Below are 16,292 nucleotides of genomic sequence, written 5' to 3'. Positions count from 1 at the left end.
AAACCCCATTTTATAAGTGATTATGCAATACTCAGAGATGTCACATTCTTGTCCAAGGTCACAAGGAAATTGAGTGTCTGAGTTGACTTTGGAAGCCAGACCCTAAGCTCTCTTGCTGGATGCCAGATGGCTTGATGATTCCTTATTCTCCACACAAGTGGGACACAAGCAGATGAAGAGGTGGCCCAAAATTCTAACAGATCAAAGTAATTTTCCTTTGTTTTTTTAAGTGCATTGTACCATTTCATCATGCTAACAACATGTGGCCAGAGACTGGATAGGGAGCTCAGATTTTCCGCCTCTAAGTTCATCACCTTTTCCAAAATAAAGCCCATCAAGGTTTAATGCCTGAGACAGGGTTCTCAGGGCTGGTGTACTGGGATGACTCTGAGGGATGGGATGGGGAGGGATGTAGGAGGGAGGAGGTGGGAGAGGGACACATGTACACCCAGGGCTGATTCACGTCAATGTATGGCAAAAACCACTACAATATTGTAAAGTAATTAGCCTCCAATTAAAATAAATAAATTGATTTTTTTTAAATAAATAAATAAAGCCTGTCAAGTTATGGTTAAACTGAGAAAGGACAGGGAATAAATGAGGGGAATCAATATGAATTTTCTCTCACACTGAGATTCAGAAACTCCAATGAGATTTCTTCTTTTCATTAAGCTCTCATGATAACCCTGCAAAATGCATTTTATCCCCTTTAACCTAGGCCAAAGTTGAGGTTCAAAGAGGTTAGGGAATAGGCAACAGGTTTAAGGTCACACAGACACTAAGTGGCAGTGTGGGAATTGGGAGATGATTGGATGGCATCACTGACTCAATGGACGTGAGTTTGAGGAAACTCTGGGAGATGGTGAAGGACAGGGAAGCCTGGCGTGCTGCAGTCCATGGGGGCAAAAAGGGTCAGACACGATTGAGCGACTGAACAACAAATTTGACTCCCAAATTCATATTTTGCAAGACATCATGCTTTTTCCAAAATGGACCTTAAAATTGGCCTTTTATTAATGTGTGTATCTGAGCTAAAAAGATCTACTGTAACCAAGCCAAAAACAAACTGTAAAAATAAACCCTTGGTGAGTTTATTTGACTCATATTCCAGGATGAATCACAAAAGATAAAGGCAGAAGCAGGAAGAGGAACTGACCTGAGCCCCCAGTGTCCCCTCCACGTCTCAGATGCTGAGAGGCCCTTGTGGAATTTCCCCCTTTGGAGTTCAGGGTTTTAAGTCCTACAATCACAGGATACCTGTCTCTGAAAGTGTTTCTTTCTTTTTTATAAGCTCTTGCTACATGGTTCAGTTATTTTAAGTTATGTGATGGCTTAGGGACCAAAATAGGCTATTCTGAAAGACACAGTGAGACCAGTGACTAACTGGGATGTATGGCAGATGGTGAAATTCTGATACATCCCCAGATCTGAATGTCACCTTCAGGTGTCCCTATTCTTGATCAGAGTGCAGAGTACAGATGCCTTTCTTATTCTGACACTTGCATATAGTCCCTTTTTAAGAATAAAATGGTAAATAGCATCTATCAATTTGATTTGAGGAAGATATTCTTTCTGTCATGTGCTAAAGGCATGACCTTTTGCAAGTGATTCAGGCTCTGTGTGCCTTAGAGCCTCACCTGTGAATTAGGATCAATGGTGAGAAGTCAGAGGGGTGGTACTGGGCAGTAATGAGATAATGCCAGCACAGCACATGATGCAGAGTTGGCACTCAAACAATGACATTCCTCTGCATGCTATATTATATTATGGATGAGTCCCAACTGTAGAGCCAATAAATCCTAGAAAGCACTTTTTACTGGTGACCCTCATCAAAGAACACACAAATTGCAAATGCCATCTTCCATTTGTCGGTTGGGTCAGGTTTGCCATGTTTGGTAAAAATGAATTATTGAGCTGGCTAAAGTTAATGAAAATGAAACTCCCAAATTTAATTGGGTCATGATATTTAACATAAAGAAAAGTGAGCTCTCTGTCCTTGAATTATTATTTTAGATTCCATGGACACAGTACTGATCAGTTCAGTTCAGTTCACTCAGTCATGTCCGACTCTTTGGGACCTCATGGACTGCAGCACACCAGCTTCCCTGTCTATCACCAACTACCGGAGCCTGCTCAAACTCATGTTCATCCAGTTGGTGATGCCATCCAACCATCTCATCCTCTGTCATCCCATTCTCCTCCTGCCTTCAATCTTTCTCAGTATCAGGGTCTTTTCCAATAAGTCAGTTCTTTACATCAGGTGGCCAAAGTATTGGAGTTTCAGCTTCAGCATCAGTCCTTCCAATGAATATTCAGGACTGATTTCCTTTAGGATGGACTGGTTGGATCCTCTTGCAGTCCAAGGGACTCTCAAGAGTCTTCTCCAACACCACACTTCAAAAGCATCAATTCTTTGGCTCTCAGCTTTCTTTATAGTCCAACCCTCACATCCATACATGACTACTGGAAAAACCATAGCCTTGACTAGATGGACGTTTGTTGGCAAAGTAACGTCTCTGCTTTTTAATATGCTGTCTAGGTTGGTCATAGCTTTTCTTCCAAGGAGTAAGTGTCTTTTAATTTCATGGCTACAGTGACCATCTGCAGTGATTTTGGAGCCCAAAAAAATGAAGTCTGACACTGTTTCCATTGTTTCCCCATCTATTTGCCATGAAGTGATGGGACCAGATGCCATGATCTTTGTTTTTTGAATGTTGAGTTTTAAGCCAACTTTTTCACTCTCTTCTTTCACTTTCATCAAGAGGCTTTTTAGTTCTTCTTTGCTTTTTGCATAAGGGTGGTGTCATCTGCATATCTGAGGTTATTGATATTTCTCCCGGCAATCTTGATTCCATCTTGTGCTTCATCCAGTCCAGCATTTCACATGATGTACTCTGCACGTAAGTTAAATAAGCAGGGTGACAATATACAGCCTTGACATACTCCTTTCCCAATCTGGGACCAGTCTGTTGTTCCATGTCCAGTTCTAACTGTTGCTTCTTGACCTGCATGCAGATTTCTCAGGAGGCAGGTTAGGTGGTCTGGTATTCATATCTCTTGAAGAATTTTCCACAGTTTGTTGCGATCCACACAGTCAAAGGCTTTAGCATAGTCTGTAAAGCAGAAGTAGATGTTTGTTTGGAACTCTCTTGCTTTTTCTATGATCCAACGGATGTTGGCAACTTGATCTCTGGTTCCTCTGCCTTTTCTAATTGCAGCTTTAACATCTGAAAGTTCATGATTCACGTACTGTTAAAGCCTGGCTTGGAGAAATTTGAGCATTGCTTTGCTAGTGTGTAAGATGAGTGCAGTTGTGCGGTAGTTTGAATTCTTTAGCATTGCTTTTCTTTGGAATTGGAGTGAAAACTGACCTTTTCCAGCCCTGTGGCTACTGCTGAGTTTTCAAATTTGCTGGCATATTGAGTGTAGCACTTTCACAGCATCATATTTTAGGACTTGAAATAGCTCAACTGGAATTCCATCACCACCACTAGCTTTGTTCATAGCAATGCTTCCTAAGCAATCATATTGTTGGTAATAGTAACCATAATAGATGACAGCAATATAAGGTAAAATAAGAATTATAGGAAATATACTACATGTTGGACCCTGTTTTAATCATTCTTATATTAATTTCAAAATAACCTTGAAAAGTAAGAATATTAAGTATTAGTTGATAGCAATTTCTTTTTTATCAAAAGATCTTTGAAATAAGAGAGAAATAAACTAACTGGAAACAATGGCAGAGAACAGTAGTTTTAAACTGAACAGAATAAACAATAGATAAGTTAATGAAATAATAATGATAATAATAGCCATCATTGCATGTAGCATGCATTGAATGTTTAACTTATACTAGGCAATATTCTTTCCTGGAGAATCCCATGATCAGAGGAGCCTAGAGGGCTACAGTCCATAGGATTGTGAAGAGTCAGACATGACTGAAATGACTTAGAACAGGCACAGAGTTACATGGTTCACATAAATTGAGTTACTTAAAACTTAAAGTTGTTGCTGTTTTAGTCGGTAAGTCGTGTCCAACTCTTTTGGGATCTCATGGACTGTAACCCACCAGGCTCCTCTCTCCATGGGATTTCCCAGGCAAGAATACTAGAATGGGTTGCCATTTCCATCTCCAGAGGATCTTCCCAACCCAGGGATTGATCATGCATCTCCTGTACCTTCTGCATTGGAAGGCAGATTCCTTACCACTGAGCCACCAGGGAAGTCCTAAACTTAAATTTTGGATATGTTGGTTACACAGAGGTTGTACCTAATTATAGTCTGAGAGGGAGACTCGAAATGTGGGATTCCCATGAATTTATACAACAGGGAAGTAATCTGGGCTGTGATTAGGCAAATGATCTTGCTTTGTACTCACCAAGCAGCAATAAAATAATTATCTCAGCCTTTACACTCTCTTAGTTTGAGTTTCCTTAAAACAGAGCCTGAAGCAAGGATTTGGTGCATAGTGTTTCTTTGAGGAAGTGATTCCAGAATTTAGAAATGAGGAAGTGCTGAGAAGGAAATTATGAAAGTAAATAGACTGTGCATTATTGAATTGGTTACCAGAATCAGAACAAGTCTTCAGTTGTACTGTAGGTAACATAGAACCCTCTCAGAATTGTCCCTTCTAGGATAGGAGTCTGCACAATTTATCTATCAACTCGCAAGCTCCACTGGTTAACGAATTCCATGAAAGCAATGTATTTTCATACTTTTAGATTTTACTGCAAGAGGGCTAAAATGGCATCAGAAAAATCCCAAGGCAGAAAAGCAAGAGATGCTGAAGCTCCTGCTTAGGTGGAACATAGTCATTGTACTTGGAGCATCCTAGTGCCCCATAGGACATAGAGCATCACAATTGCCTGCTACCTCTTACAGGCTCAGTTCTAATCATGCCTTCAGGAAGTTCATTTTGTCCCTGATTCTTCCAGCTGGTGGCCAGAAATAGTCTCTGAAGAATAATCTCTAAAAACTGTCAGGAGGGTTAGTGGGACAAGTCATGGTACCCACCACTGCAGGGACTCCTGAGGCTGCAGTTGAGATTCATCATCCCTCTCTCCCATCATTCAACTGGTACTTTCCTTATCCCCAGCCAGCAGTACTTCAGATAATCTATAATATTTGCATGTTGGAGTGATCCAGACCATTAGCCCATCAGACCTTCCATTATTGGGTAAGTTTGCTGCAACTGACTGATCTCTGTGATCACCAGGCACAGAAGCACCAAAATACGATTCTGCAAATTCTGAGTTAACCTCTCTGCATTCGTTATATAACAGCAAGCTCACTTCCTCGTGAAAGATATGGTCGAGCAATCTGTATGATAACATTTTTTCTTGGTGATCCAGCAGCATGAGGATTCCAAAGTGAACATATAGCAGTCTCAAGTCCAGGTTTGGGAACATTCTTACTGAGTTCCTAGTTGTGAGAGGAAGAACAGTGTCATTAGGGATAATGTGAGTGGTCAGTCCTATTTTTCCCTTACATTATGAACCTGTGAATTCTGTTTGTTAAGAGCAAACAACCATATGTCAATCGTTGTTCCCAAGCATGTATCGCATCCTGAAGGACAGCACTCTGATAAGCAAGGTATTTGTTCTCAAATAGTGCTTTAGCTTAGGTTTTTATAGATCATTTCAACATTCTATCAGGCTGTTGCTTCTAGCTGATGAAGACTGTGGTAGGGTCAGTAGATGCCTTTTACGTGTGTCTATTGTTGTTGTTCAGTCACTCAGTTACGTCCAACTCTTTGTGACACCATGGACTGCAACACGCCAGGCTTCCCTGTCCTTCACCATCTCCCAGAGTTTGTTTGAACTCATGTCCGTTGAGTCAGTGATGTCATCCAACCATCTCATCCTCTGTTGTCCCCTTCTACTCCTTCTTCTCCCCTTCTCCTTCAATCTTTCCCAGCATTAGGGTCTTTTCAAATGAATTGGCTCTTCTCATCAGGTGGCCAAAGTATTGGAGCTTCCACTTCAGCATCAATCTATTGTGTTTTTTTTTTTTTTTTCAGTAAAAGAAATCCCTTGATGTGAGCCAAAGTAACACAGGATCACATGTTTATTAATCAAGTCACATCTTTGAAAACTGCTTCTGGCAGAGATACAGAAGTTGGGAAAGGCAAATGTATAGCTATTTGCTGTTCCATTTATGGCAAATTGCTGTCCTATCAATGATTGTCCCAACATAACCAAGTAGCAGGTTATTATTCTCCAGGGATAGAGTCATATTGAGGATTTGGTTTGAAGTTCATCTGTACTGCTAAACGTTTGGGTATATAGTAGCAGAAGAGACTATGTTAAGTTTGGATAAGAATCTATACTATTAGGCTCACCAATAGTAGCCTGGACCTCTATCACCATGACTATTTTAATCATGGGTCCATTATCCAAACTCTGGGCATCTGAGGACGTAGGGGCTGGTTGTAATGCAGTGGATGAATCCTTATACTTAACTGGTTATTCAGTGATTCTTCTGATGTGGATTTTTTTCTGGTGGGCATTATCATGAGACACAAATATCCACACTCTATGTTCCCACTTCTATATGCCCATCTACATGGGTCTTCTCTAGAATCCCTTGTCTATGATTCTAAATTTTTCTCCTTCTTGACCTCTACCAACTAGTCAAACCATTTTTCATTATTCAGAAATTCACTTTAAAAAAAATATTGGAGTATAATTGGCTTACAATGTTGGGTGAGTTTCTGCTGTAAAATGATGAATAAATTATATGTATACATATACCCCCTCTCTCTCGGACCTCCTTCCCACACTGTCCATTTTAATTTTATAGCTGGGCAATGTCTCTCTCCACATAAATTTGAGAAATTTCACTTTCTGAGTCTGCCTCTTTAGGATTAAAACTACATCCTTGAACCACAATAAATTCACCATGCCATCTTGAGAGGTTCCATGGTGACCACAGTTCTCATTGCTCTATGCCTTTGATATGCTTTCTCCCATTCTCATATCAGCACATAGTAAGGGCACTATGGTTTGTCTCTACCCACCCCAGCTTTTAACAATCACAATGTCAAGGAACATTTGTTTGCATTTCTTTTCAGTTTTGTCACCAAGCAACCAAATTCCATTCATATTTTTGGATGAGTTTTTCACTGGGAATTATATCTGTGGGAGGTAATTTCTCTTCTCTTACTATGGAAGCTGAGACAAAGCAAGATTCCTGTAACATACCCACAGCAGAAGGATTCAGTCTTGGACCAAGAAGATGGTTCTACTGACTTATTATTTATTACAGTGCATCCTTGTTGGTTATCTAGTTTAAATATAGTAGAGTGTACATGTCAATCCCAAACTCCCAAGCTATCCCTCCCCTATACCCTTCACCTCTAGTTATCATGCATTCATTCTCTAAGTCTGTGAATCTATTTCTGTAAATAAGTTCATTTGTATCATTGTTTTAGATTCAGCATATAAGTTATACTGTGGTATTTGTCTTTCTCTGCCTGATTTACTTCTATCCATGTTGCTGCAAATGACATTATTTTATTCTTTTTGATGGCTGGGTAATATTTCATTGTATATATGTACCATATCTCCTTTTTCATTCATCTGTCATTGAACATTTATGTTGCTTTCTTGTCTTCACTATTGCAAAGAGCTCTGCAACGAATATAAGGGTGCATGTATACTTTCAAACCAGTTTTTCTCTGGATATATGCCCAGGAGAGGGACTTCTGGATCATATGGTAGTTCTATTTTTACCTTTTTAAAGAGCCTCTATACTATTTTCCATAGTGGTTGTACCAATTTACATTTCCTCTAACAGGGTAGGAGGGAAGGTAATTATTCCCTTCCAGCAATTTTTGTTTGCAGATTTTTGATGATGGCCACTCTGACTGTTGTGTGGCCATATCTCATTGTAGTTTTGAGTTGTGTTTCTCTAATAATTAGCGATGTTGACTATCTTTTTTTATGTGACTCTTGGCCATCTGTATATCTTCTTTGGAGAAACGTCTATTCTGGTCTGTTCATTTGTTGATTGGGTTGTTTGTATTTTAGATATTGAGCAGTTTGTAAATTTTGGAGACTAACTCCTTGTTAGTTGAATCATTTGAAAATGTTGTCTCCCATTCTGTGAGTTGTATTTTCATTTTCTTTATAGTTTCCTTTGCTATGCCAAAGCTTTTGAGTTTAATAGGTCCCATTTTTTTATTTTTGTTTTTGTTTCCCTTATGGAGACAGATCAAAAAAGGCAGTGCTGCAATTTACATCAAAGAGTGTTCTGCTTATGTTTTCCTCCGTGAGTTTTATAGTATCCAGTCTTATATTTGGGCCTCATAAGCTGATACAAGCACATATAGGTGGACACCAGCACACTCCTACATATTACTTTGATGTAACAAATTAATTTCCTCCCATTCAGCTTCTATACCTTCAAAACCAGGAGTGAATAGGCAATCTCCTAGTTTCAATCCCAGAAGAAAATAATAAAATTTTATCTGAGAGTACAAGGTTGTACCAAAGAGGAATTAAGCATAACACCATCCTTTTGCTCAAAATGTTTGGTGAGATTTGTGGATTCACTGTAAGTAGTATCAGCAGTAAATATTTTTGAATGGGTGTATCATGACAAGAAATGCACTGTGATTAAATTTCCATTTTTAAACAGAAAAAAATGAAATATGTTTCTACTTCAGAAATCCCACTGCCAGCTTGTTGGAAATTTGTGGAAACAGTATTTTCAGTTGACGACTTGCATCAGTGTGGTGGGCAAGATACCAGGAAGGAAGGCCGAGAACTGGAGATGCTATACAAAGCGAAAAGCTAGAAATGCAAGCTTAAAACCTTATGCTTATCTCGGCTGATATCAGAAGGTTTATCTCACACTCTGACAAATATTTGAATTTGTTGAAAGATATTCTAGGCGAACGAAAAGAATTTAAATCTTTGAATTGCATGTGAGTGCGTACAAATTTGCTTCAGTCATGTCCAACTCTTTGTGACCCCATGGACTATAGCCCTCCAGGCTCCTCTGTCTGTGGGATTCTCCAGGCAAGAATACTGGAGTGGATTGCCATGCCTTTCTCCGGGGTATCTTCCAGATCTAGGTATTGAACCTGCATTTCTCACTTCTCCTACCTTGGCAGGTGGGTTCTTTACCACTAGTGCCCCTGGCAAGCCCCCTTGAATTGCATACTCTTATCCTAATAAAATAATCTGTGGCAGCCTCCATAACTAAATATTTTCCATCTTTCTTTCTACTAGAACTCCATTCTAACAGCTTCAAGCATGAAGTTTCTGGCAGAGGTGGGGAAAGAAATCTCTATAAACCCAAGTAGGAGTAGGAGAGGTCTGGGATGAAAATGTTCCTTGATTAGCTTGAGCCAGCAGTGGTAATTTTCTTTCCCATGTCATCAACTAATTTGGGAATGGCACTTACATCTGGCCAAGGAGATGTAAAGAGAGGTTGTTGGAAAGATTCTGGGAAATTTTTCCTACCTTTAGAACAAGATGAAGAAAAATATTTTTCCTCTACAATCTAAAATCTAATTTCAAGTACTACTTGGAACTGTGGTAGCCATCTTGGGAAAATAAGCTGAGGCTGGGCAAAGATGACAATCTAATACATTACAGGTGGCAAGCAGAAAGGTGGAAAGAAATTGGACCGCTGATGATGTTACAGATTTTTGCCACTGAATTAACTTCCCTTGGAACTACCCTCAAACTACCGCACAATTGCACTCATCTCACATGCTAGTAAAGTAATGCTCAAAATTCTCCAAGCCAGGCTTCAGCAATACGTGAACCGTGAACTTCCAGATGTTCAAGCTGGTTTTAGAAAAGGCAGAGGAACCAGAGATCAAATTGCCAATATCCGCTGGATCATCGAAAAAGCAAGAGAGTTCCAGAAAAACATCTATTTCTGCTTTATTGACTATGCCAAAGCCTTTGACTGTGTGGATCACAATAAACTGTGGAAAATTCTGAAAGAGATGGGAATACCAGACCATCTGACCTGTCTCTTGAGAAACCTGTATGCAGGTCAGGAAGCAACAGTTAGAACTGGACATGGAACAACAGACTGGTTCCAAATAGGAAAAAGAGTACGTCAAGGCTGTATATTGTCACCCTGCTTATTTAACTTATATGCAGAGTACATCATGAGAAACGTTGGGCTGGAAGAAACACAAGCTAGAATCAAGATTGCCAGGAGAAATATCAATAACCTCAGATATGCGGATGACACCACCCTTATGGCAGAAAGTGAAGAAGAACTAAAGAGCCTCTTGATGAAGGTGAAGGAGGAGAGTGAAAAAGTTGGCTTAAAGCTCAACGTTCAGAAAACTAAGATCATGGCATCTGGTCCCATCACTTCATGGGAAATAGATGGGGAAACAGTGGAAACAGTGTCAGACTTTAATTTTTGGGCTCCAGAATCACTGCTGATGGTGACTGCAGCCATGAAATTAAAAGACGCTTACTCCTTGGAAGGAAGGTTATGGCCAACCTAGATAGCATGTTTAAAAGCAGAGACATTACTTTGCCAACAAAAGTCCGTCTAGTCAAGGCTATGGTTTTTCCAGTGGTCATGTATGGATGTGAGAGTTGGACGGTGAAGAAAGCTGAGCGCCGCAGAATTGATGCTTTTGAACTGTGGTGTTGGAGAAGACTCTTGAGAGTCCCTTGGACTGAAAGGAGATCCAATCAATCCATCCTAAAAGAGATCAATCCTGGGTGTTCATTGGAAGGACTGATGTTGAAGCTGAAGCTCCAATACTTTGGCCACCTCATGCGAAGGGTTGACTCATTGGAAAAGACCCTAATGCTGGGTAGGATTGGGGGCGGGAGGAGAAGGGGACAACAGAGGATGAGATGGTTGGATGGCATCACCGACTCGATGAACATGGGTTTGAGTAGACTCTGGGAGTTGGTGATGGACAGAGAGGCCTGGCGTGCTGCAATTCATGGGGTCGCAGAGAGTCAGACACGACTGAGCGACTGAACTGAACTGAACTGAACTGGAACTACCCTTGCGTTCGCATTCAGGTGTCTTACTCTTTGCAACCCCATGGACTATATGCCACCAGGCTCCTCTGTCCAAGGAATTTTCCAGGCAAGAATACTGGAGTGGGTTTCCGTTTCCTTCCCCAAGAGATCTTCCAGACCCAGAGATTGGACCCATGTCTCCTGAGTCTCCTGCATTGGCAGGTGAATTTTTTTTCTTACCACTGAGCCATCTGGGAAGCTCTGAAACTGTCCTACCTTTGGTCATTTTTTATGTGAAATAAACAAATTTCCTTCTAAGTCACTTCTAGATGGTCTAATCTTCTACATGCACGTGTTATAAACCTACTTTCAATTATTCTTTGAATATTTGACATGACTTCTTTCAACATATATTTATTATAAACAAGTCAATTTAATACATGTAGATGATGCCTAGTGCTATGAACAAATAAAGCATAACTTTAAATAGAGATAACTTAGAGATGGGAATGGTCTACTTCATTAGTATGACCAAAAAAAGTTTCCCAAAGGAGTTGGCATTAGAGCTAATACCTGAATAATTAGAAGCTGTCAACTTGTAGAGATGTTGGGGAAAGAATTCCAAGTGGAGAAAAAAAGAGGTCAGCAAGTTTTAGAGACTTGACATGTGAAGGAACATGGTATGGGCAAAAGATAGAAAGAAAGGGTAACTTAGTGAATATGATTATAAATAGAAATAAGCTAGGTCCCACTTGAAACAACCAAAAAAAAAAAAAAAAAGGACTAAGGGGCTTTCCTTCTTGTTCAGATGGTATGTGGGAGACCTGAGTTCAATCCCTGGGTTGGAAAGATCCTCTGGAGGAGAGCATGGCAACCCACTCCAGTATTCTTGCCTGGAGAATCCCCATGTTCAGAGGATACAGTCCATGGGGTTGCAAAAACTCTGAGCAACTAAGCACAGCACAGTACTTGAAACAGACAATAAAATGGACAGAATTTATGAAAGAATTCTTTACAAGATTTTGAAAAGCAACAAAGGAGAATGTCCCTGAATGACAAAAAAAAAAAACAAACAAGAGCAGCTCTGATATTGTCCCAACTTACTTCCTGGAGAAAATTTCCAAGACATGGTATAGGGAGTAGAAATTGAGGTAGAACCCAATGGACTTCACGAGTGGAAGAGACAGAGATGACAGTTGAGGGAGACCAAAGAATTAAGAGTTGACAAGATGGGAGATAACTGCACAGAAAGATAACTTGGGACATCTGCAGAGATTCCTGTTAAATATTCAAATGAACACTGCTCAGCACATGCATATGAAGAAAACAATCAGAAGCTAAGAAAAACCACTTTGAAGTACTAGGACCTGGCACTCACACAGTGTTGAGAATAATGCTTCGTTCCATCAGCCATACTAGGACACATCAAGATTCATAGGATATAAAATTGAGTACACAGTGTTTTTTATCCATAATAAGGTACCAACTCTGGTCCCCAATAAAATATCATAAAAGCAAGACTTAAAGGGTTAAACTATTTCTAAGAATTTACTCACATCCCCAAAAGGACTAAGGAATATTTCTAGAAATACAAAAATATCCTGTGCCTATCAAGGCAAAAAAAAAAAAAAAATTCCAGCCTCCGGTGTCCTAAGAAAAGTACCAGGCATGCAAAGAAGTGCGGAAATTTGAAAATAAATCAATCAATTGAAACTGACCCAGAACAAATACATACTATTATAGATAAAGCAAACAAGAACATTAAAACAGCTATAACTATCTCCTACTCATTTATAAAGTAAAGTGGAGGCATAGAAGCCATAAAAAAGAGGCAAATCAATTCCTAGAGATAAAAATTCAATGAAAAAGAACAAAAGAAAATTAATTATTACATTTAAAAAGGAGTATAATTGAAGATACAGCAGTAAAATCCTACCAAAATAAAGCATAGAGAGAAAAATAGAATTAAAAAAATGGTCAAAACTTCAGTGAGTGGGCTGTTGGAAGCATTTACTGGCCTCATGTGTGTCACATTGGAGTCTTCAAAGAGTGTGTGTTTGTGTGTGTGTGTGTTTTTTAGAGAATAGACAATTTTTTTCCCCCTATTTTGATGGATGCTATAAACACAGGGATTCAAGAAATGCAATGAAACTCAAACATGAGTAACATAAAGAAAGCTATACCAAGGCACATATCTAAATTGCTCAAAATCAGTGATAAAGGAAAATTATTTAACAGCAGACAGAAAAAAAGGACACATTATATATGGAGGAATGAAGTTAAGGATGACAGCAGATTTCTCATTGAAAACAACAAAACAACCTGTGTGGGAAGGCAGTTAAGTAATGTTTTTGAAATATTGAAAAATGAGGCAAAAATAAATAAACTCTCAACCTAGATTTCTATGTAAAAACCAAAATACCTTTCAAAAAGAAGGTAAAAGAAATAGTTTTAAAGATATACAAAATCTGAAGAGATTTTGTCTACACCAAGAGATCTAGTCTACAAGAAATGTTAAAGTTTTTTGTGTAGAAAGAGAAATATATCTGATGAAAATCTGCATCTACATGAAGGAATTGACCTTAACCTAATAAAAAAAAAGCATCTTCAAAAAACCTTTACCTTGCATCATGCTTAATGGTGAAAGCCTGAATGCCTTTTTCTCCCTACAGTTGAGAGATCTCATTCTCTTGCCCAATATTATCATTTCTATTCAACATTGTACTAAATAAATGTTCTAACCCTTGTTACTACATAAAGAAATAAAGGATTTACATTGAGAAAAAGGTAATGTCTTTAATTTGCTGATGAGATGATTATCTATGTAGAAATTCTAATGTATCTATTTTGAAAATCTACCAAAATTAATAAATTAGTTTAGCAAGTTTTCAGGACACAAGATAAGCCTATATAAATTAATTCCATTTCTTTAATCTTGCAAGGAATAATGCAGATGTGTATACTGAAAGCTACAAAATATGGCTATACAAAATTAAAGAGCTAACTAAATAATGAGATAAGCCATATTTATATGTGAGGAAATTCATATTATTATAAATTGTCCTATGGATTTATTGTAATCTTAATCAACATCCCAACTGGCTTTATTTTTTGTAGAAATTGACAGATTCCAAAATTTATACAGAAATGCAAACAAACTAAAGTAGCAAAATAGTTTTGAAAAACAAGAACACATTTGGAAGACATGCAATATTTAATTTCAGAATTTATTCCATTCCTAATGTAAAGCTAAAGTATTAAACAAGTGTGGATGTGGTATAAAGTTTGACAAATATATGGGTAGAACACAATAAATCATTCAGAAATAGATCTACACATACATTTTATATATATATATATATATATATATATATATATATATATATATATATATAAAGTTGCCAGAGCAGTTCAATGGAGAGAGAGTTTCAACAAATGGTACTGGAAAATTTAAAATACATGTAAACAAAAAAAGATCTTCAATACCATATGCAAAATTAAATCAGGTTTATCTAAACATAAAACGCATGCCCATAAAATTTCTAAAAGGAAGAGTGCAATAAATTCTTTATAACTTTAGGTTATGCAGAGACTTCCTCATATACTTTGTAAAAATTACACCACCTGCCTTTGAACAACACAGATTCAAACTGCATGGGTCCACTAATACACCGATGTTTTTCAATAAATACACAGTCAACTCTCAGTATCTCAAGGTGCAGAATCCTCAGACCAGGAGGGCAGACTAGGAGACAGGACCATAGATTTTTTGATATCAGCTGTGAGCCTTGGAATCAATCTCCTACTGATCAGAAGAATGAACAAATTCCATAAAACAATAATTTGATTAATTGGAATTAACCAAAAGTATAATCTTCTCTTTAAAAGATGCTGGTAAGAGAATAAGGCAAGCCACAGACTGGGAAAAATATTTGCAAAGCAAATATCTGATAAAAACTTGTATCTTGCATACACAAAGAACTTTTAATATCAGTAATATTAAAACAAATAAAACAATTTTTAAAAATTGACAAAAGATTTGACAGACATATTACCAAAGAAACCATAGACAGAGCACATAAACATATGAAAAGATGCTGAGTATGCGTAGTCCCTAGAGCAAAGCCAACAAAGCTGCTATTAGGTAAATATCACTATTCACATTTCAAAATTTTAAAAATTGAAAGATTGATAATCCTGAGTGTTGACTTGGAACTCTCACATACAACTGATAGAAATGCAAAAAAATGTGCCACCACTTTGGAAATAGTTTGCCAGTTTCCTAAACAGTTAAACTTGTATTATCGTTTGATGTAGTCACTCTCCTACTAAATATTTAGCCAAAAGAAATGAAACTATATGTCTGCATAAACACGTGTACAAGAATGTCCAAGGCAGCTTTGTTTGTAATAGTTAAAAACTGGAAACAACCCAGAAGTCCATCAAGAGGCCAGTATATTTATACAATAGAATCGTACACAATAATAAAAAGTGATGAACTATTGCTATACTCTACAATAGGGATACATTTCAAAATAAATACGTTGTGTGAAAGTAGAAAGTACACAGCAAAATAATACATACCAAATAATTGTATTTATATATAATTCTAGGAAATACAAATTAGTATATAGGGAGAGAAAGCAGATTAATGGCTACCTAACTATGGGACAGAAGGCATGGTAGGGAAGGTATTGGAAAAAGAATTACAGAGGAGCAAAAGGAAGCTGGAAGGCATAAATACTTCATTATTATGATCGTGGTGAGCAATTCATGTACATATGTGAACTAAATAAATTATACATTTCAATATGTGAAATTTATTGTGTGTGCGTGCATGCTCAACCACTTCAGTCACGTCTGACTCTTTGCAGCCCTGTGGATTGTAGCTCACCAGGCTCCTCTGTCCATGGGGTTCTCCAGACAAGACTATGGAGTGGGTTGCCATGTCCTCCTCCAGGGGATCTTCCTCATCCAGGGATTGAATCCATGTCTCCTGAGTCTCCTGCATTGCAGTCAGATTCTTTATTGCTGAGTCATTGGGAAGCAATTTATTGTATGTCAGCTTATGCCAATAAAGCTAATAAAAAAATAAACCTACAATGAAACAAATGAGGTCAAATAGGAGAAGTAGGAGGCAGGTTATGTCCAGCCTTGTAAGCCCTATTGAGGAATTTGAATTGAACTCAAAATGTGGTAAAGAGGCAGGGTTTCAACAGCTCTTATGAGTGCTCAGCTAATGCAAGTGACGGGAAAAAAAGGAAAGAAATTTGCTCTATATTCAAAGCACAGTACTAACCACTTTCACTTAAATGATCTCATTTTGTCTTT

This window comes from Giraffa tippelskirchi, chromosome 1, assembly GCF_054371585.1.
Source record: "Giraffa tippelskirchi isolate mGirTip1 chromosome 1, T2T-mGirTip1v1.2.pri, whole genome shotgun sequence".
NCBI lineage: Eukaryota > Metazoa > Chordata > Mammalia > Artiodactyla > Giraffidae > Giraffa > Giraffa tippelskirchi.
This window is presented reverse-complemented; position numbering follows the sequence as displayed.